The sequence below is a fragment of the Scophthalmus maximus genome, chromosome 1, assembly GCF_022379125.1.
Source record: "Scophthalmus maximus strain ysfricsl-2021 chromosome 1, ASM2237912v1, whole genome shotgun sequence".
Lineage (NCBI taxonomy): Eukaryota > Metazoa > Chordata > Actinopteri > Pleuronectiformes > Scophthalmidae > Scophthalmus > Scophthalmus maximus.
The window spans coordinates 21313614-21335457 of NC_061515.1; the positions used below are offsets into that span (position 1 = coordinate 21313614).

Sequence of the window (21844 nt, forward strand, 5' to 3'; positions counted from 1 at the left end):
TTTAACAATTTTAAGCATTTGTATTTAAAGGATGTTGCGATATTTATGATGTTTTATTCCCAAAAAAGATCCATGATCCATAGATTCACGCTCATCCAACCGGAGCCTACAGCTTGGAGCCAGTTTGATCCCGAGGCGGGCGCTAATACAGCAGCAGATGTCCTCCGTCGTACCTCGGCCTCCGCTGCACACACTCAACTTATTTCATTCCTTTTCCGTTTTGGAATGTGGTCTGAAGAGAATCCCTTTTGACAGAAACCCCTGCAATTAAGTGTATTGGTTTGCCCTCTTGCTAAGCTAATGGCTTTATTTTGACAGTGTTAATTGTCATAATTGTCAGAATGGTACCTCTGACACTCGGCTCGGAGATGTCGGCGAGGAATTGTTGCGCGCTGATGAAAGCGTTGTCATGCATACTTCATCTCAACGAGCTAATGCGGCCTGCGCCTCGCCTCTCCCCGTCGAGTCTTATGGGACGCTGCAGCGTCGGCTTTCTAATTGCCTCTAATGAAACGCCAGCAAGGGAGGTGATCCACTCCTATTTAGATCTCGGTCTTTAAAGTGAGACAGTGAGACAGATGGAAACGCAGACAGTGCAAACAGAGATGGAGGTATTGTGCACCGCGAGTTCGAGGTAGAGGGGTAAAATGGAGAATAAAGTGAAAGAAATGGAGGGAGAAGGGCTGAGAGAAAATGAGTGGTATCAAGGCGGGGAATGAGGCCCTTTTTCAGATACGTCTTCAGGATGAATGCATGCTAATGAAGGTTTAACCCCCCTGTCAAACTGGTGATGTGAAAGTTTGACGTAATGATGTGATTTCGCAGCAAAGTGCTGCAGGGCTCACTAGCTGTTTGCGCATGTTGTTAGTTTTGGAAGCGGGTTGCTATTGTAGTAGATTTGTTCGGACAGCAGATGGTGCTGTTGGTGACCAAGCCCGGCCTTCAGCATTGTGTATCACAGTACACACCGGTTTCTGCTTCCTTCTTTCCAAAATGTTGATTCCATGTGTGTGTCACATGCTTGTACAGAATGCTTCTCATGCAAATACAGAAGAAAGTATAGTGAAGGCAGTTAGAGATGCAGAAAATACAGCAACAGTAGATTTTCTTTTTAATCCCTTTAATGAGTACAACTAAAATCAAGATCATGCAAATGTTAACCTTCTTCTTAACCATCTTTTTTGTGTAAGAGCTTACATATTAGAGACCAATAATTAGAATTTGTATTAAGTTTTGTCAAAGCACCTGTGGTAAGTTGAAAGGATATTAAGCGAGATCTTAAATACAAAGTGGCTATATTTCATTAAATTTTGACAACAACATCTTACACCTCAGTGAATAACCTAACATGTTTTGTTGATTTTGCCTGTTCCCCTTATTATACAGAAAACAAGGGGAAAGCTCAGCCATAAACAGATTGCCCAGAATAGTGAAACATAAAAAGAAAAAGAAAACAGAATAACATTTTCTCAAGACAAAAAGGAAAGTCTGAGCAATAATTTCATGTATAGAATTCATTATTTCCCACACTGGTAATTATCTTGCGACCTCCAGGTAGGGAAGCGTTGCTTTGGAAGGATTTTAATAATGAGCTCAAAGTTATGATCTCTGTCCTGATACAACTTGGTGAAGCTGAGATGGCTCGACAAACAGCCACAGAGGTGGATACCCCCCCCCCAAAAAAAAATAAACCCAGAGGAAGAGTCGTGTCTGACTTCACTGTAATAATCCGAGTGCAATTATTGCAGCAGCCGCAACAACAACAACAACAACAACAGGGTCACAGAACAGATAATATGCGCTGGAAGTTCAAAGACAACGATTTAGATGAAACTGTGTGTGCGTGTGTGTGCTGGTATGCTGGTAAACAGCACCCGGATTATCCGGAGGAGGAAAATGGAAGCGGAGTCGAAAACGAGGCGTAGATCGAGAGTGGTTCCTGGGAGAGTGCCTCTCCTCAGCTCAGGTCCAGATAAGAGAATTATTGCACGACAAGGAGAGTTGACAGAGCTCACTAAGTCTGTTTATTAGCAAGCGCACTTCATTAGAAACCGAGATCAGGTTGATAACCCCCCCCCCCCCCCCCCCCCCCCCCCCCCCGTTAGTGAGTAAATAAGCATTACACTCCTCCTTCACAGCTCCACTTTTTTGGTTTTGGAAAACTTCCTTTCTCCAGCCTGGGTGAGATTAATAATCGCTGTTTAAACGCTGACAAAGTGTCAAGAGCAGTAAGAGAAAGGCTAAAGGACCAAAAAAAAAGGCACCACTAAGGGTTTTTTTCCCGTTAAAAGATTGATAAATATGGTGGAATCTCAATTAGGCGTTGGGCACGAACGCAGATATTAAAAATTTGGTCAAGAATCTAATTAGCTGAAGGTAATTAAACAGTCTCACACAGGGTCATTAATCTTTCCCGTGGACCTTTGATGTTTTGCATACTGTCTTGCAAGTCATTAATAAAATTCATAACGCTTTTCTTTGTGGTGTTTTATCATGGCCGTTTCTTTTTACCCCCCCTTCTCGACCCCCCTTCCCTCTATCCTTCCCCCCCTCCTTCCACTCTTCCCTGTAAGAGAGCCCAGTGCAAGTGTCAACACATCACAAGGGCCTCTCCTTTTGAGTTAATTTACTTTTGGTGCATATTACATTTTAAAGTTGCACACACTGCGACCCCTCCCACCCCAGCACGCCTCTACCACCCCCACCACTCTTCTTTCTCTTTCCCTTTTTTTTCATTTTTTATCTTTTTCCTTTTTTTTTTTTGAGAGCACAATTACAGCAGCAGATCAAATTAAATTCTTCTGCAAGCACAGCTCATTTGGAGTGTAAAACATTCCTCGGCAGTGTGCAGCCGAGTGTGCGGCGTGTCAGCGCCTCGCAAGAAGGGAAGAGAAGAAAACAGAATTGTGTGGCCATTGTGTCCTCCGTAATTAAATCCCCACAATCAGTCCATCTTAAATCAGTCACGCCGTAAATATGAAAAGGGGCCCGGGATGAGCTTGAGTACTTACTCCGCCGTCAACACAGCAGGGTAATATATGTTATGTAAATGTGTCGGAGATTATAACACCGTCAACTGACACGGCGGCAGTGCCGACGTAAATATGATGCTTGGAAAGAAGAAAAAAGTGTGTGTGTCTGAATAGTTACTTGTTTGGAAGTGGTGCGTCTGTGTGTGCATGTACAGACAAAGTCTAACAGACAAACAAATGTGTGTATGCATGAGTGCGCATGATGTGAGTACTTGAGTGCTTGCATGTGTGTGTGTGTGTGTGTGTGTGTGTGTGTGTGTGTGTGTGTGTGTGTGTGTGTGTGTGTGTGTGTGTGTGTGTGTGTGTGTGTGTGTGTGTGTGTGTGTGTGTGTGTGTGGCGGAGGTTGTGAAGTCAGCCATGTGTCCTTTATGTACGTGGCTGTGTGTGCATCATTTGTGTGTACATGCACATGTAAAGGTGATGTCAAATGTTGCTTGTGCATGTGTGTGTGTGTTTGCATTTGCTTTTCCGCTTCCTTTAGCTTGATGTGTTTGCTAACATGTTTGTGTGGTGAAAGTAGTCTGCATTATATATATATATCTCTCTGTCTGTGCGTGTGTGTGTGTGTGTCAGTGAGTGAGTGGCATTAATGCACAGCTGTCAGGGTCTTACTGAACCCCAGGAGAACACGTTTCAAACACTGACAGCGTAGAGTCACTCTGAACAAAAAATGCATTACTTGCTGTGTAAATAAAATCCAAGTAGTTTTTATATATATATATATATATATATATATATATATAAATATAATTTTTTTTTCTTTCTTTCATTCTTTTCTTACAGGCTCTCTCAAAATGGAGTTCATCAGAGAAGGTGAAAGGGTGGCCCACAACTCTATAGCTCAGGTGCATGTTTGTAAAATAACAGTTTCTTTATAAATAATAGTGATTTCAGGTGTTGGAAATTGCTTTTTTTTGATGTGATGACAGAAACTTTCACCTTTTAAAAAAATGTTTGTACCCTGAAAGAAAAAAATAATCCTATCTTATGTAGTACACTACATACAAATAAACCATAAGAATTCAAGATTGCAATATGTAAAGATGTCCAGAGATGAGCGGCCAACGTCTGAGACCACTTCACTGTATATGCTGTATGCCCTCAGTTGACAATTTATTAGATATACCTACTCAAATGCAGTCATGGTCAATTTGGAGGCTCTCGTTTTTTGGTGATCCTGAATTTTATCATGTCATATTTAAATATATTATCAAGGCTTCAATAATTAAAAAAAAAATGAAAGAAAGTAAGCATTAGTTTGTAAAAAGTTTGGATCTTTATGGCGTTCTCCTGTTCACATGCTCTGAACTAATAGTAGATGTTCACTAGGAGAGGCATTGACAAGATTTGGCTCCAATTAAGCCTCTGTGCACAAATTTAGCAGATGGAGGGGGGCAAAACGTTCATATTCATATTATTCTTTGGCTAAGAGGTTCTTTCTCTCATTGCCCCAGTCAAGAGAAATTTGGATGCGATGGCAAACTGTGTGCCTAATTAGCTGAGGGTTCCTTGAAAAAAAAATACATATCTGCATCCATCCCTCACGTCCAAACACAGCAGAAGATTCACATAATATTTGTTAACTTTTACTAAAGTGTGAGCAGAGAAATCAGAAGGAATAAACTTAATATGAGTTTGTGTTTACTCAACAGGGTTTTTGAAGCTTCACGCTTTTTGTTTGTTTAAATTCTACATGCTATAGTTTTGTTATGCATAAGCAAAAAAACTAACCTTAACGTTAATTATGTTTGAGCTCCTGAATATATTATTAACTATCGGAAGTAGTATCAGATAATGCAGGTGTTGTTTCTTCCAGAAATTACTTACAACCAGAATGAACAATCTGAGTAAATACAAATCCAAATGAATATTTTAATGGTAGCCACAGTAAATAACAGTTTGAAGATATTGCCACACTTATTGCCACATTATTTTTTAGTGTCAACGGATTTTATAGTAAATACTGTTCCATATGCTGCAGTTATATTACAAACAAACTTTGGGTTTTGTTACATCATTAGTTTGTCTCAAACCACTTGTTGACTTCAAAATCAAAGTATCAGGATATCAGTTGAATGCTGTAGTGACTGTTTTTACGAAAGCTTTACTAAAGTATTAAGACGCCTTCTGCTACTAATCTGAACGTAGGTACAGTAAGTTATATATATTGACTCATTGCAGGTAAATGTACAAGAGAAAGAACAGTAATGTTATGAGCAATCTTTTTTTCAGCAAACTATGAAATAATGAGAAGTCGGTAAAAATTTTTTTTTTTTAAAGGCCTGTAAAGACCCTCATTTAAATAAACAATTATTAATTTTTACAGTTTTAGGAGTCATATACTGACAGACGCATGACATGCACACACACTCACTCACTCACTCACTCTCACACACACAGAAATCCCTGCCTGGGCCGAATGAATGACAGTAAAATCTTGAACTCTCCAATGTTAAGAGTAGACAGCGGTGCCATGGGTGCCAGCTCCTCCTCTTCCTCCTCTTCCTCCTCCAGTCACACAAGGTCACACAAGGAGCTGCTGGGCATGGGAGAAGCACTGCAGTCGTCAACCATTATGTCATTTCCTGTTCGGTTTCCTGTCAACCTCAAATGCTCAGAGAGAGCGAAAGGAAAAAAAATCCCCTTAATGGGCAATTTCCACAGTGGGAAGGGGGTAAACCAAGAGGGAAACCTCCCAGAAAAAGGGTGGCGATTGGGAAAAGGGCAGCGGCGGGTGCAAAAGTGCATCCGGTGACGTTACATGAAAGGCCAAACATTGGTATTTCTTGAACATACCTCACAGTTTAATTTTTGACTGTAGCGAGATAATCTGAAAAAGAGACTCCTTTCATCCCCACTTGTGCCTTTTGAACCAGCTGGTATTTACGTGTTAAACAACGTGTGTGTGTGTGTCTCATCCCCCCCCCCACCACCCACCCACCCGAGGCCCTCTCTGTGTCATCCTCCTTCCTCTCTGCAGATGGGAAAATGAAGTGGTGTACTGCTAAATATAAACTGGCAAACACAGGGGCGGCGGCGGCAGCCGTCCTCAAAGGCACATTTCACACAGTAGCGGGGGGGGGGGGGTTGAGGGAGGTATTCGCTTACCTGATAAAAAACGGCGATTGTCTCCCCTGAGAGCGCGGGCAGATAAAATTATTTTGAGTGGGAGCACAATGGCAGAGGTGCTTATGTTAATCCTGACACTTCTTGAGGGGAAAAGAAGAAGAAAAAAGAGCAGCAAATAAGATAAGCTCCCGCCTCAAGGTAAAGAGCAAGGAGATGGGAGGAAGGAGGGAGGCCCCGGCCGCCACGTGAACGATTCCTCCTTCAGCCAATTTCCCCCTCACCGCATCCCCGCGCAAGTTTGTGTCGGAGCATTTATTTGCATAATTCACACCTACTCCCTGCAACCACCCCCCCCCACACAAACATTATCCTCGTCCTGTACATGCTCGCAGGTTGGACCTGTGGTTTTAAAAATATTTCTCCAGAGAAAAGGAATGAAAACCCATAGGATGAAACTGATAAAACAAACTTGGACCGGCGTGCAGAGAAGCAGGAGTGGAGAGAGCAGAATGCCCTTTGTGAAATATACTTGACATTATTTGCATTCTGCAGGAAGACAAGACCAAGCTAAAGAAAGAGCTCCCTCCATCCTTTGAACTAGGATGTTGTAATAAACCATTTTTTACTGCATCTCTTGAGTTTCATAAATACAATTTGACTTGTCCTGTTTGTACATGTACACATCACATGTTTATGGAAAAAACTGTTCCAACTTGATGGCACAAGTGCTTTTTCTGCATTTTCTCAACCTGAGAACTCATGTTGTATTTGTTACAAGTGCATTGCATAATCCAGTTGTTAGGAGCATTCATATTGTTAGCATCATCCATATCCACCATATCAGATGGAAAATGCCAAACAGTACTGTCCTGTTAGTGTCTCCTTTCCTCGACGATGAACTCACCCAGTCTCCGTCTTTGACTGAAACACTTGAAAGACATAAGACGTTAGCGTGATATTCTCCTTACCTTGGTTTTTAAACCTCCTGCATATAGGTTATGTAATAGTCGGGGGATCATTTGTTTTGCGCTTTGAGACTCCTGACGCCCGTGTTTTGCTTCCTCCTCTGCTGTCATGTTTTAAGGAACCCAGGAGAGCTGCTCCCCGGGGATCGACGGTAACTAACTGCGGCGGTGGCAGCAGCCCGCCAGGTATTTTCCCACACAAAGACTGTTTGTTTTGTTTCTCATGGACTATTTCTGTCTTGTCTATCTTTGTTTCTTCCTTCTTTGATTTCGCTCTCTGTTTTTAATGGCGGCCCCTTTTTTTCACTTAGTATTCCCGTTTGTTTGCTTGTGTTATAATTCCCTTTTTATTCTTTCTGTCTTTTATTCTTTCTGCATGTTTTTTGCTTCTTTCTAATTTAATAAGGTGGTTCTGAGCAGGGGTTTCTGGTATTATTTAGTTTTTAGCTACGCCGACAGTCCTGTAACTAGCATAATTAAATGTGCTTGTTAACAATGGCAGCTAATGAGGAATAGAACAGTATTAACAATAGCGGCTGATTAGACAAAGACAAGCTGATAAAGCTTAGCGCCGAGCTCCTTGTTGGGATTTCTCTACCTGAAGACACCTGTCCTCCGACGGCTTTTTACCACCCACACACACACACACACACACACTTACACAGAAGTAAGTGCTCAGAGCGTTATTGTTTTAATTGTACGTAAATCATCAAATCCTTTATCTCTTTAAGGGAAGCTGCTTTCTTTGCACTAGGCAGCTTTGTGTGGCAGTGAATCAAAGTTTTATCTAAATTATTCTTACTAGTTTGTTTTATTGTGATGTCGCACTCATAACACAGTCACAATTTTGCTGGATGCAGCGATGCAGTAATCTTTTTTTTTCTTTTTCGTATTTGTGCCACAAATCAAGACGGGAGTCAGTGGAATACACGTCAAAATTGGCCCCAGAGTATTCTTCTTCTCCTCCACATGTGTCACATGCCGTGTGGAGTTATCTCACTTAGACTGACTCCATCTCATTTTCAATCTTTATTCATCCAGACGACGTCTGTCTTCTCTCTCACATTCATGTTGCTTCAGTTTTTTTTGTTACACCTGGGAGCTGCCTCGTGTAGCCACAGCCCTCTGCTGCCGGCCACTGCCGGTGAACTGGAGCAATTTGGGAGCATTCAAGCATTTACCGACGGGCATGTAATGTATTGATATGTTTGACGCAGACAACATCGGACCTCGGAGGGGGAAAATGCTGTCCTGTTACGACAACCAACAGTAACTGCATGTGTAGTGAAAGTGATAGGCAAATATGAGTTGTCCTATAATGTACAGTAGGTAGACCATCTTAATCAACTCATTAATTGATCTGAGGTCCAGTTGCAGACGCTCCAACTTTAATATTCCCTTTAGCAATGTTACCTCGTCCTCCAGCTCATCCATGATGTTTACTAGATTTGATGGATTTGTGCTGGAGATTGAGATATGATTTTTAGGAGGCATAACTCCACCCAAAGAATACAAACTACATGGGCAAACTGTGCAAACTTCCACAAAGTCAATGTAGTTGTTTAATATTTGCAATACAGAAAAAAAAGTTTGTTTTAACGCTAGGTTTTAGTCTTTTAATCATAAAACGTATTATCACGGATTTGAAGCAGAGGAGCTGTTGTGAAGCAAAGCGTGGAAACCACTTAAATTCTATTATGTGGCAGTTTGTCCTTACTGCGTATGTTAAACTTACATAAAAGTAAAGTGCACCATAGAAGTTATTTACACCGCATTTTTTCCCCCCGCCATCCCTGATATGGAGAGCAAAGACCTTTTGAGTGATACAATAGCGCATTTACACGGGGAACAGCAACCTGACACACCGTAAAGTACTCCAGAAAAGCCCTCAGAATACACGGCGAGTCGGCGGCGAAATAAAGGAGGCTACAGATAAGAGTCGACTTGTAAAACATAATTATATTTCTGTCGCCGGGGCGCGCAGCCATTGAAAGGAATGCATTTAACCTGTGATTCATGCATGGCAAGAAGTTGTCGATGGGAAAAAAAAAAAAAAAGAGAGAACACCAGTTAAATTGTGGAGGTAAGAAGCCTTGAATAAAGTGTAACTAAGGTCATACCATCTTATGAGAATAATTTGATTTGGGGCTAGTCTTCTCTCCTGCAGGCATTTTCTACAGGGAAAAGGGATTATATCTTTCTACTTTTTCTGCTCCCAAAGGATGGGGAAAGGTCTAGTGGTATTAAAATCCGGCGAGCAGGTTGGGCCTGAATGACTCCAGAAAGTAAAAGGAAAAAAGGTTTTACTGTCGACTTTGATTAGTGCCACAGCTCTCAAAACCTTTTCCTGCTTCTTTTAATTCAATTTTTTTTCCTCACTTGATTGAAACTGGATTCATTCATTTAAAAATTGCTCCCCCAAAGAGGTCAATTTCCTGTTGTGCTCTTGTTTAAATGAATTCACAAAGGGTTCATTGGTCTTGGGAGGGAAGTACAGATGAGTATCAACACTTGTGTACATCAAGGGATATTTAATTGTTGTTTTTTTCTTCTTCCCAGAAGCTGAACACATTTTTACAGTAAAAAAGTAAAAACATGCACAACATTTTCTTTTTGCAGACAAAAAGAAATCTGGGTTTGTCACGCAGATTAGAATTTTTATCTTCTCCTTGTGTTTATGTTGCTCACCTCCTCGACTTCCGTCCATTTTAGTGCAACAGTAAACAGGAGTGTTGTTTGGCTGGCATTGGAGGGAGAGGTTTCCCAGGCATTGACTGATATTCTGCCTCTGAGTGGGACATCCGGATCTTCTCGTGCTGGCAGGGTATCAGAGCAGAAGGGCACCAATACGTGTTCCTCTCTTTTCATTTCACCTACTTTATTCTTTATAGCTAGAATCTTGATACATCTCCGTAACTGTCACACATCCTCAGTGCCTTTAACTCCTGAGCTCCTTCTCTTTTGGTAAAATTTAAAAGTGGTAAAAGTGACCTCTGTGAATCTGCCCTGTGTTGAGAAGTTGGAGATCTGACGAGTGGACATCATGCAATGGGTGGGCGATGTGTGGGTTATTGGCTAATATCCCTAAATAAGACATTGGCTTTAAATTTACATCATTTCATTGATTGTGTTAGCCAGCTGCACTGTCTGTGATCGAAACTTTGTCTTGCTTCTATAATGTTCATCAATTTTGGTAATGGATGTGCATTCTCTTGACGAACTGAAAAGTTATCTGAGGTAATTTGGAAATAACCCGACCTGGTAAAGATGAGCATGAAAACACCAACTCTCCCTTAATTTACAAATTAGTTTGTAATTTTTGCAAGAATTAACATCTCAAATAGAATCTATAGATTTCACAGATTCTTTTCAGAAAACCTACAGGAAAAGTATGCTTGCAAAGTCACTGGGAATCTTTCTCTAGATTTACAAATTTGGTTTCCTGTTAAAGAAAACGGGTAATAAATCACAGCTGGACTTGATTCGGAGTCACCCCCTCTCAAACAAATGTCTCAGCCCTTCCAGTCGAGCAGATTTACAGTACTTGAACTGATACTCCATCTGGATCGCCTCCACTAAGCAGGTTGGCATCATTTGAATCAGGGGAGCTGCTACTTGCATGCCAGCCTCCATGTATTAGAAGAACTTGTTAGTCAAATGAATTCAAGACTGTTTTTTTTTTTATTACCTATAACACACGTACATGAGAAATGAAGCACATTGTTCTAGATGTGAGAGGAAAGCTATGGAAACACAGTCCTGAAGTGAAGATTGGGGGGGACCCATTGAAGGACATTTTAGATCAGTCAGTCTGCTCTGAAGAGATATTATTGGCAGTGTCTGGTACAATATCTTTGAGCTAGATGTGAAAGATCAGAGCAACATCTAGCCTTGCGGGATTTTCCCAACCCCGTCGGGACGTCAAATCGAGGTTAACCTCTATTGCTGTCACCTTCATCCGTCCCCTCCTCTCCGCCGCCGCCGCCTCCTCTGCCCCTTGCCTGTGCTCTCAACTCTTCCTGTCAGAGAGTTTTCTGCTCCAACCGCACAGTGCCACACGAGTTGGGCAAAGTGCATTTGCAGTCGGATCAAAGTCGCGTATTCTTTGGCTTGGCGCGTGCAGAAGGTGATAACATTGCTTTGTGAATCCTCCGGCGCTTCGCTCTGCGGTCTGGGCAGCGCCGTTTGCCCCACACCAGCTTCCCTGTCTGCGGAGAGAGAGGAGGCTTCCTAAGCCCGAGCGCAGCATTTCTTTCTCCAAATTGTAATTAAAAGGGAATAATTGATTCTCAGCAGTCGCAGTCCAAACAAACAGACTGACAGCTCTTTTTTTTCCTTCTTTTTTTCTCCAATTCGGTGAAGGGGCCACAGTTGATATCTCCCTGGTGGATTTTAATTCTTTTTTTTCAGTGGCTTTCTGAAGCTGCCACTTCTTGGTTATATTATCTTTGTCTCCAGCCCTGGCCCTTCATCCCTGTGCTGGTGCTGTTGGCACTGGCCTTTCCCCTGCCAGCCCTCTGTTCCACGCTCAACTTTTTCTCACCACATGAAAGTGGCCGCCCGCTGGGAGACCTGACCATGTGGCCTGCGCTGTACCTTTCACTCCCAAACTTTCCTGACCTAATTAGCACCAAATTAAATCGGTCAGGTTCGATTCATTATTAATTTCCCTCGTTGGGGTGGTTGGTCTTGAAATAGACATTGGACATAGAGTGTGCCAGGGACATGATGCTGAATCAGAGGCTCTCCGTCGTCAACACTCCCTCCCTGTCCTGCACTTCATTTGAATGCAGTGCACAGTGTTAGCAAAGCGACGCTGAAAGACAAAGCAAAGTTAATCAACGCACTTTGCAATGCTCTCTGCAGCTTTGAATGTGCAGACTGCTCTTGTTAACCTAAAACCTCCTTCTCTTCACCGCATCGCCGACAGCAAGGATATCTTTCAATTGCGGAGCTAGCTGTTTACTTTATTCCAAATTTCTTGACATTCCTTTTTTGTTGCCTCAAATACATTTTCAAATGCTACTTAGTAAAGACTCCTCAACACAGGATGGACTTGCTTGGATATCGAAGAAGTGTGTTCATTTTTGTATAATAACCGGGTTGGTCACAGGTACAGTCCTCTCTATAAAGTTATAACATTTGCAGTTCTAGTGAAGTCCCTAAAGCGCTGCATTGTCTTTGATCAGAGTGAACTGTCTAAAAATCTGTTTTAGGTGAGACTGCTGATTGGGTACACTCCGCTCCACCGCTGAGAACAGAGCAGTAGCGTGGCAGTCGAGTCCGGCTCCCGGTTTCTGACAGCACTGCAGACTCTAGAGAGCTGCAGGTCCTTCGTCTGAAGATCAGTGGTGGGCTTGTGAAACGCCGCCGGGAGCTACCTCCTGTGGTTGACGAGAAGAGAACTGTTGACTTCCCAAGTGGTGCTTCTCTGTGATCCTTGGGGGTGGGAGACGGTGGGAGGTGGTGGGGTTCTTCTTTTGGTGCAGAAGGTAGAAACAGTGGAAGCATTAAAGCTGATTATTTATGAAAAAAAAGTTTTTTAATACATAACAAAAAGCCCCGCTAATGGATTTTTGGAATAACTTTTAGTGTGGTCTGCGATAATATCATCTGCATATATTGCGTGTTTGTTTTAAGGAATTTTCGAGGAACGGAAAAACAAACCACACGTCAAGCAGAGGAGGCGCGTGGAGGTCAAATGAATTTAGGCAGACTTAAGGCGAAAACTAATTAAAATCTCTTGGGTTTTGGACTGGAATACAAACATGAATGACTGCACACTGGGTACATTCAGACTGTATTATTGATTGGACTTAACTTTATGGTGCATAGTGCACCCAATGACTTCCAGAATAGAGAAAAAAAAGATTAACTTTCAAGCCCATAATCAGTAAAACAAGATATGCGTTTTTGTTCATTTGGTGTTCATTTTGAATACTAATTGCAATGTCAACCAATCAATCAAAACTTATGATGTAACAGATACTTCAAGTTTGTATGTCAGAATTGGTAATGATTATGAAAAGAACTAAGCCTTTTCTGAGGGCCCTTTTCCATGTCAAATACAGCATACTGGATATTTCCAAGAGTTACTGAGCACAAACAGGCACAAAAAGCTACAATTACCTGTCTTTAAATTAATTCATGCTTAATTTTAACAATTTCAATTCTTTATTTCAAGGCATTTCAATGAAATTTGTCATACACACATAGTTCATTGAACAACCATCCCTGTTTGTAGCTTATTCTCTTAGACATAATTGCTGAAACAGAAAAAAATTGAAATGTTAACCCATCTTCCAAAGAGTTGCTAATATCCAGTCTGTTGTGGAAATGAGATCATCGCAGATAAAGTTGAAATCTTCCGACCCAACAAAGCTGCTCACGACACAACAGACTTCCAGATGGTTCCATCTGCAAAAACACTGAATTGTTGTAGTCCATTTAGATAATGTTGTTTCGGAGATATACAGTATTTGTCTATTTTTGTTGCTTTGTCATTTTTGTTTTTTAAATGTCAAATCATCACATTTTCTTTCTTTGCATTACAGAAGTATTAAGTTTCGTTAACGACACTAGTCAACATCATTTGCAATTTTATGTCTGTGAGGCACAGGGACAGTGTGGGTAAATGGAGGGGCTTTATCACCGTTCTTTGTTTCTTAGTAAGGCATTTCCATTGTTTCTTTTTCCCCTTTGTGCTAGTGACCCATATTATCCCCTAAAGCAGAGTGTCTGAAATGCCCTTTGGTGTGAAAAACACTATACTGCACAAAGCAAACCTGCAGCACTAACATGTCTCGTACATCAATACACATTTTTGCCCTGCAAAGCTGCTGGGCGAGATCAAAGCGGCAGAGGTGTCACGCAGGCTGAGAGGTAAAATATTTTTCACGTCGTCAAACCAGAGTTGGATTCAAAGACGGTGCGCATTCCGAGTGGAGAGAAAAACAGAGTAACACAGGCACAGGGAGAGATATGTAAAAGAGAAGAGATCAACCGTACAGTCATGTCATAGCCCAAGGCAAGGAGCTGCAGATGTAACAAAGACGGGGCCTGCGATTGTCAAGAGGCATGGATAATGATAGCTTTGCATGTAGGGTACAAGGCAAACATCAAGGCCATGCACATCGCAGTGCAGGACTTTAAAGGCTGTGGCGAGAAAAGGGGCTATGGGAGTGAAGATGGCCCAAATATGGCCCCCAGTGGCTCCCCCTCTGATGGCAGGGGCAGGTAACTGGGAACAAAGCAAATTGGTCGGGTACAGTGTGGAGCCAGTGTCAGGGCTTGTCTTTTTCTTTCTTTCTTTCTTTTTTTTTATTTTGAGGCGATGGTGTTGAAAAGTTTTCTTCTTTCTCTTTTGTTTTTTTCTGATCCTCGCTGTCCCCCGAGCGTGCATCACGCCAACTCCTTCTGAGTGGACGAGCGGGAGCTGCTCTGCCACATGCAGTAAAATGTTGAGATGTATAAATTTCAAAATTCTTTCAATGAACTGCCCAATCTCATTAGCAGTAAGTCCTTCATATTAAAAAAAATATACAATAAAAATATTCAGTTTTTTTAAAACAACACGTGAGGATTTCCTCATCCGATACACCCATGCAGGACTTAAAACCAACTCTGTGATTATGAGCAGTAGAGTAAAGTATAGTATCAGTACAGTACAGTATCAAACTGAAGGTCCATGAGGCTTTGATCATACTGTATTTGGTTAATACCTCCTGGAATATTTAGCCGTTTTCGTAAAAAATGATTTATCTTCTCAATGAATAATGAAGAAATGAGATTTAGTTCGATACCACATACATTTTGCTATTCATCGCATTAAGGCAGTAAATGACATAAGATACAATATGACTCAAGTCATTCAAAATAAAACCATTTTTCATCTCACGTTCAGCCCAGGAAATATGTTTGCTCTCTTCACAGTCGGTGCCTTGCACGCTATATCATAGACTTAAGGAACAATTAATGAAATTATGAGCCAGAGTTGGTTCAGGCAAGCGTGCAGCATTTCTCCCCTCCGAGTATTAATGCTGCGAGTTTGTGTGTCTTTCTGTAAAGAGCGCAACTTTTCACTTGGCAGGACTCCTCTTAATGACCGTTGGCTGCCAAATGTTTCTTCTGAAGCCATAAACATCATTTTTTTTCCACAGCCTGTTCCTTGAATATCCCCCCCCCCAAAAAAAAAAAAAAAACGTTGAAACTTTGTTCTGTGCCCAATCCAATTATGAATGCTTTGAAAAGTTCATCAGTAATTGCTAGACACTGCACTCTTCAGGCAGGGCCGCTGAAGGGCAAACAACAGCAGGGTTTTCAACACTTTAAGGCAGAAAAATATGATTTGCTTGCAGGTTGGGGGTGGGATGGGGGGGATGTCTGTTGATGATGCAGTGCAGTATATGACCCGCCACATGAAACAATGCAATTACAGTGTTCTCACAAACCGCAGTACAAAGCTGGTCATTGGCCTCCAGCAATTTGTTAGTATTGTATTTTAGTGAGCAGGGAGGTCATGGGCTGAAACTGATCCTGAATCAGACTTGCTTATTCAGCTCTAATTTCTATTTGGCCCCCGATGTCCTTCTCCCCATATCAGCAGTTGTAAATTACCATCTCTTAGGAAAATTGGAAGCGGCGGTCCAATGTGTTTCGACACAGTAGCGTTACAGTATGTGTGAATCATGCAACACAGGTTGGTAGGTGATCTTTCACAGCAACAGAACCCAAGTTTCACAACTTGCCATAAGTGGAATTTGTATAAGCGTTCATCAAGTATGAAATGTCAGGGCTGGACGGCACACTGGGTTCTACAGCCAAAAAGCCACAAAAGCAAAAAAACTATCTAATCCCATTAAGCACTCAACGAGGGATCTTGGGGTCAAACAAAGGCATACTATGGTTGAAGCAGGGAGTTGTTTCACTTTGCAGTTTTGACTTGATGCATGTTGAAAGTTTTTACATAGACATCTAACCAGTGCTTACTGGGATAACTCAAGCGTTCCCTTAATGGAGTGTGCTCCTTATAAGTCATCACTTTATTTTGAATCGGATGTGATAATTCATTTGTGATTCAAACTTGTACAGTATGTTCTACAGTCTCCCTGTGCTTTTTTTTCTTTAACACGTATGTAGGTACAAGAGGCTGTTGTCTTTCGGGGGGGTCACGACAAAGGCGTCTCAGCCCAGTCCTACTACATCCCGCAGCTCTCTTCCTCCCTCATCAGTAGGGGACGAGGGCTTCAGCCAGCAGGAGGGGGTCCAGCGTGTGGCGCCCAGTAGGGGGTTCCTGCGTACCCCCTGGGCCAGTGGTTGATCTGTTCTACTGATAGTTTAAAGCTCACTGAGGCCTTGTCGGCAAGATGGGACCCTGACGAGACGTCTGGGTCGACAGGAATTGGCCTCGCACATGTCTCGTTCAAAGGTTAAGCATGCTATTACGGGCGTCTCACTGAATCCAATGACTGCAAGCTGGCCCCGATGGCCTGTGGTGTTTTCTTCATGATTAGACCAGCCCGTCAGACTGGCCCACTCATGAATCTTTGAGAGCTGAATGCCAAAGAGGTTGTTAGGCGAGACTTGGGAGTATAATACATTTCAGTCACTGTATAGGATGTCTGCAGCGTGTCCAGGAAAAAGCCAAATCTTTCTCGGATTGTCGTTGATTCATTCGTTATATGATGCATCAAATGTAAACGACAGCCGAAGAAATAACATAAATTCCCTTGACTTTAACGAGTGGATCGCTTGGTTATTACAGCGTCATCATTGCGGAATAGATTCATTACTTTTGTACAGTGATGTGATAGTTTGCTGAGTCTTTATACATTTAATCAGGGCGCACAAATTCCAAACATGGCACTTTTTACGATTCCAGTGGTTCAGTGATTTTCCATGATGCTACAGTATGTCCCCAGAATTGGGATGCGCTCCTTCTCTGCCTTGGGTACAAATTTAGCATACAGCTTCACTCCACTTGAAATACAACCCTTGGTTGATTTAAAGTTGAGCATCGTGAGCTTCCATTATCATCTACAATATGCTGCATTGTTGACTCAGTCTGGGTTTTGGCCTCTGCGTCCAGAAGGCTTCAGTCATCCCCGTCCTGGTTCAAATTAAAATCTGAACACTTAATTACTCAGAGCGTTTGCTTCAGGGCCGTCTGGATACTCAAATCGTTTGCATCTCTGAGACACTGCTCCAGCAAGTCAGGCAGCCTTGTTAAATTATTTGTAGGCTTTTCACATTTTATTTGCAGCCATGTCTGCCATATAACTTGTGCATTACCAGAACAGAAGAGTAAAACATCTGTCACAAAACACATTGAAAATAATAATCATAATAATAATAATACAATAAGATATATATATATATATATATATATATAGAGAGAGAGAGAGAGATCTTGTCTTCATGCTACAGTAGCCTAAAGTCCTGCACTACGCTGATATAAGCCTCTCAGTTTTTCTCTTTCCGAAGAATTATTTCTTCTTCTTCTTCCTTCGTGCTTTTCTCAAACCAGCTCCAGTATTGGGAAAGGTGATTGGTTACCCCTGTGAAGTGCCTGCCAGGAGCACACCGAAACCGTTTTTTTAATTTGAGACAACATGCTGTATAATAATGAGCAGCGTCGGTACAAGGGAAGAGTTGTGCTGTAGCCAAGAGTTCACTCTATGTGGGACTCATGCGGCTGATGAAAGCGAGACGCCTGTAGACCCTGAGTTTGTGACAGGGCCGCTTGAAAGCGAGAGCCCTTGTTTATCAATTTGCTTTTACCATCACGAAGATGAGACGACGTGCATTGCAGAGGAGCGGTTTTGTTTTATCTTGCTTCCAAGCTCCCCCATCACAACCCACCACACTTTTTTTGCTTTTCTCCCTCTTCGATTCCAAAGCGTGAAGTAAAGGTTTTTGCGTAAACATATGCAGAGCATTTTGCTCCCTTGGAGAGAAAACAAGTCACTGGATTCATGTCTCAATGTCTTATTCTTTATCCTGTCTCTCGCCTTTCTTTCCCTCTTTTTTGTGAAACGAAATATCCCTCAAGGCTTGTGTACACACTGACTAAGCCTGTTTTGACAAAGCAAGGTGGAAAGCAACGTATGTAACAAGCTCTTCTGTCGTCTGCTCTGTCTCCTCTTCTTGTTCTCTCTCGGCAGCTCTGTACTTTTTGAGAGGCCTTTCTTTTTTTCTGGCTTGACAGCGACAGCTCCCCGCCCATTTGATGTCGGCTTGACGGTCAAGGATAATGGTGCGTCGTGGGACCGTTGTCATTCCTGTCAATAGGATGGCCGAGGAGCAGGGAGGGGGTGGGGGGGGACCCCTGTGAAGCTACCTTTTTTATTTTGTAGTGGCAGAAGAACTGCTTTGTGTTCTTGGGACGTTCATTCTGGTCACTTAGGTCACTTTATTCTGACTTGGTGCGTCCTTGCAGCGGCGTCAGGCAAAAACCTGATTTTCTGACACGCCACCCTTGAATGACTTGTCGTCTTTGATAATCCGTGCGCTTCTTCCTCCGAGTCTCTCTGCACGACAAACTTTATCTCTCCTTTTCTATCCCCTCCACACGCACACGCACACACACGCCACTTTCTCTTCTTATTTTTACATTCACGTCTTCTCAGTGTCAAACAAAGCTTTGAAAACTACTGATCATTTTTTTCTCCTTTTTTTTGTTTGGATTGAATCTAACAAGGATCCCTTTCTCTTTGATGTAATTAAGCTCCTGAGGCTTGATCTGGGTGTCAGAGTTAATTTTTTTCTTCCCCCAGCATTGCGGGGAGCGATCAGAAGACTTCAGATGTCAGGCACTCTTTCAAGCTTCACGGCACCTCGTTTTTCCTCCACCTCGCATAAAAGATGGGAGGGGTGGGAGGAGAGAAGGAGGGAGGCTGGAAAACAGGACTCGCCTGATGCGGTGAACCCCTCCGCCCCCGCGCCTTCCTCGCTGCCCAACACATCCACACCACCCTTCCCTTGGTCTAATAGTCCTCCTTATCTTGACGCCAGGATCCCCCAGGCACCTTTTTGTGCAGCCATAAAAATTGCCCACCTGTAGCCTGAGGACAGGAGGCTGGGGGGGGGCGCAACTCAAGGATGGTCTTTGCTGTGTTTTGTTTTAATGGGAATTGGTTTCTGTTGAGCGAGCGACCTGTGTCACTCCAACCTCCCCCATCACTAATGATGTGTCAGAGGACACCTGCGGCGAGACGCCCCTCGTTTTTACGTTCCAACAAGACAAGGCTGCCCGGTGCCACCGCTGAAATTATTGACGGCAATTTGTATATATGGCTCAGTAGTCACAGCGAAGGGAAGTGGCCTTCGGGGAGGCGCAAGGCCCCTCGCAGGAGTCGGTGAAAGACGGAGGCGAGGCTCAGCGTTTCCTCGCCTAAAGCCCCCGGCATGTGCGGCAGAATAATCAAGCCCGGGTCAATTCCATTTGGGCGAAGTTGCCGCTCGTTTGAAGGGCTGATCTGAATTTGTTATACTCTGACTGGCCATTGTCCTCTGTAAATTGTAAAGTTCAGGGGTGTGGATTAGGTTTGTGGCTTGATGGTTGTGAGGAAAAAAGAAGAGAAGGGGAGAGACAGGAAAAAGCTTAGAGACAACACTGATTTGTCTTCTAGTTTCCACTCTCTTTCCTTCAACTCGGCTGAGCCCGACCCTTGGCTGACAGACACTCAGCCTGTGTTCAAAGCGTAATCTTCAACCTCTAGGTAGCGCCGCTCAAGCTTGAAAACAAAATCTCCCTAAGAGAGCGAGGAGGTGGATGAAGACAGAGGAGGAGGGGGGGGTGTTGGAAACAAGGCACATTAGACAGACATTTCCTCTCAATTGCTGAAACAATAAGCCCTATTTATCGCCCATTTGAAAAAGGTTTGACGTGGCGCTGAAACAGAGGGGGCTTTCATCTCCCCGGAATATTAAACTGTCACAGTGCTTAACTTTAAATTGAGGTGACATGCCAGTGACTCGCGGATGTCACTAATAGTGCAATGGCGACCTGCTAATAGAAGTACAATATGACACGTTTGCTTTAACTGAAACCTCCGCTGTCAGATTACGCCGGTGACATCTTAAACTTTTCATACATTAACGTGACACTTGGAACAAATGCAATTTGGTGTTGAGCACGGGACAAAAGGAGACGTGTGCGATTTCAAAGCGCCATGACTGGTATTGTCACGAGGTGTCTCCGGATAAAAGGATGACATTTCCTCGTATTAGGTAAGCGTAATGAATCACACACGTGTGGTGAGTGCGGTGTGAGAAGTGTGTGCCCTCGCTGTTTGCCAAATGTCCTAAGAGGTTTACGGAAACGCTGGTGCAGAGTTTGAGTTCTGTGAGTGGCTTTGATGGGCCGGTTGCCAATGTACTGCAGCTGAGAAAGCAACCGGATATGTGTAAATATGTAGGTTTTCAGATACCTACTGTCCATTTAGTCAAATATTCAAGGAAACAATTTCTCCATGGTACAACATAGTTATTCCCCAATTTCTCTGATGAGTCAAATGGCCGTGACCTTGGATTAGTTTAAAAAGTCAGAATGTACAATTATGGTCATTGTGCCTGGGTTAATAATCCATAACTGGTGGAAAAAAACAAATGTGTTGTACTTTCTTTCGTTCATAGAAAATAAATACAATACAGTGCATTCTATGGTTTCTTTCCATTGTAGGACTTGTCTTTTACCGAACTGATTGCCTGGTCATGTAATATGCTGATAACTGATTTGTGTCCTTCGCAACAAACTTGGACTTTTTTTTAAATGATCCCCGCAAACAGTGGCAATTTAGTGATTTAAATTTACTTCAATAAAGTCCCCTTAGTTTCAGCGACGGTGCCCTGATTAGAGCCCTGATGCTGACTAAACAATCTACATTTCCAATTAAGTGAAGGAGGCCTGGGACGACATGGGCAGCTGCCCTGTTCCATACACAAACGCATGCACACGCGCACACACGCACACAGTTTTATTATTTTTCCTATACAGAAATAAGCACACATAAATACACGTACAATGCAAAAAGCTCTTTCACACATACACACACACGCACACACAAAAACACATGTATTTACACCAACATGAACCAAACAGGAATGCTCACAGTCACACACCCTTCAACCATCTAACCTTGTCACAGAATAACCTGGGGTCAGCAAAACAATCAGGAGAAAAGAGCTTTGCATTGACCCAAATAAACAGGAAGCGTCCAGAAAATACCAAGAAGTCAAGAGTATCAGTGAAGATAATCGACTCTCAAAAACAATGGAGACTTTGAGAATTGCACAATTTAATACATAAATATTTGATGGAGGAGAGGGTGTGGGCTTTGTGGCAGCACTTTTCTTGTTTACTGTGTTATGTGAAACTAACGGCACTCACGGTGGCTGTTTGTGCTCAGTAATTCAGGTAAATTATTGTTAAATACTTTGTCTTTATATCTCTCCTGTTCACATGAGATAGAGGTAAATTAGTTTGCAATTGTTTAAGTAAAACAGGCCGTTACTCCAAAGCTGTCCCTTAATGTTGTTTAAGAATGGATTATTTATTAAACATGGTTCATCTTGTTTAATTCACCTTCGTACAAAACGACATGGATTTCTACCTGGCTACATGTGTAAAAAATCTCAGTGGACTCATCCTCCTGCTTAGTGTCAGGGCTAATTGAAGAGAGGGGGAGGTTGGCGAAAAAAAGAAAAAGAAAAAAAGAAACCAGTAAAATCCTCTAATTCCTGGATTATAATTTAAAATATTCCAAAATGCTAATCAG

General features: G+C 42.5%; 1 long non-coding RNA gene across 1 annotated transcript in view; it reads left to right on the forward strand.

The window, feature by feature from the left end:
* Positions 1 to 21844, forward strand: part of LOC118312319 — a 209990-nt gene that overhangs the window by 42249 nt on the left and 145897 nt on the right. Inside the window, exons 4-5 of the long non-coding RNA XR_004794205.2 lie at positions 3817 to 3878; positions 7187 to 7253. This is a non-coding gene — a long non-coding RNA (uncharacterized LOC118312319). The remainder of the gene's footprint in view (positions 1 to 3816; positions 3879 to 7186; positions 7254 to 21844) is intronic.